The following is a 1483-nucleotide window of genomic DNA, read 5'->3' on the forward strand; positions in this document are numbered from 1 at the left end:
GTCACTTGCTGCTGGGGGATAAGGTTGGTGGGTCGTGGAGCTTGCCGTGGCAGGTCAAAAGGTGTCCTTGAAATTCCATCCCCACCTAAACAACACAAGCCTGCCCAGTGATACCTGAGGGGTATACTATGAAGCAAGTTTGACATAGCTAGGCTTTCGTTGTGAAAGCCGAATCGACAAAACCGAACAACCCCAGTCAGAAACCCATTGGTGTCTCCCCGCGCAGGTTCGAATCCTGCCGACAACGTTGAAGTGCTTTCATGTCAGGTCACAACTGATGGATTCAATATCAGACCTGAAAGAAACCTGTACAGCATGAAATCATCATCTTGCAGCTGCTGGCAACCTGTTTGAAAGCACTTTAAAAGGACCACCTCTGTTCTCTGCTGGTCCTTACACCCAGGTAACACCAAGACCCTGTTAAGAACTCTTCTCTTCTGGTGATTGGTGGATTCTGATGCAGGGTCATTCCATATCATATCAAATTAGCCAGAGGGTCCAAGGATACCTTCTCAGATTTCTCTGCAACTCATCAAATTTCATCATCTATCCAAACACATCTGATGAGATGTATGACACTTTATTCAATAGAGAATTATGAAGAGCTGCAGCCTATCTCTGCTGACCCTGGGCGAGAGGCAGGAAGGTCGTCAGCCCGTCACACAACTCACGCAATGGTCAGCATTCTGGACTCTGAATCCAGCGATCCGAATTCAAATCTGGGTGGAACCTTCTGTGAGCCAGTAGGGAGTTTTCTGGTAATTGTCACTCTTCCCCAATCAACAGAAATAGTGATGTTCTTCTGCTTCATACTTTGAGTAAATGCAACAGCTGCCCTCACACTGTACACGTTGGTTCATGCAGTATGCATCCAACTGGGACAAACCACTTTGTATTAAAAATGCACATTTGACGTACTGTGAACTGGGATATTCTAAATCTTTTTCAGCAAAATATATACAATGGTAGTGAGGATAGTGGAAGGCGTCCAAAGTCAGTAAAGTCAGTCAGTCACAAAAATCAGTCGGTCCCTTTTCAGAGTAATAAGATCTTGTTCGGATTGCTTGTTGAAAACAAACTGTCTTCAAAAATGTCATTTCTGATCTCTAGCTCTATCAAAAAGTTTAGAATGAAGTTGCCTCTTTGAAGTCAGGATGGCCGAGCGGTCTAAGGCGCTGCGTTCAGGTCGCAGTCTCCCATGGAGGCGTGGGTTCAAATCCCACTTCTGACAACACATATTTAGACGATATTGACAACACAGAAAGCAGCACGCTGAGGTCAAGTTTCCAAGGACCAGGAATCAATGGGTAAGGCGTAGAGATCAAAGGTTGTAGGCATGCTTTGACCTGCCGTGGCAACCTCTGCCACCAACCAACTTTAACATCCAGTAGCAGTCCAAGTGGCCGAGGACGAGTGTGCCTCAGGAGAACTAGAACGAGAAATCCAATGGGGTCTTCCCTTGCAGGTTTGAATGCTGCTGACA

General features: G+C 46.0%; 1 non-coding gene across 1 annotated transcript; it reads left to right on the forward strand.

The window, feature by feature from the left end:
* The first annotated feature begins 1148 nt into the window (after nucleotides 1-1148).
* Nucleotides 1149-1231, forward strand: trnal-cag (transfer RNA leucine (anticodon CAG)). The gene has a single exon. It is a non-coding gene; the product is annotated as a tRNA-Leu (tRNA).
* The last annotated feature ends 252 nt before the right edge of the window (nucleotides 1232-1483 follow it).

Source organism: Stegastes partitus, unplaced genomic scaffold (assembly GCF_000690725.1).
Source record: "Stegastes partitus isolate 25-593 unplaced genomic scaffold, Stegastes_partitus-1.0.2 Scaffold2994, whole genome shotgun sequence".
Classification (NCBI taxonomy): Eukaryota; Metazoa; Chordata; class Actinopteri; family Pomacentridae; genus Stegastes; species Stegastes partitus.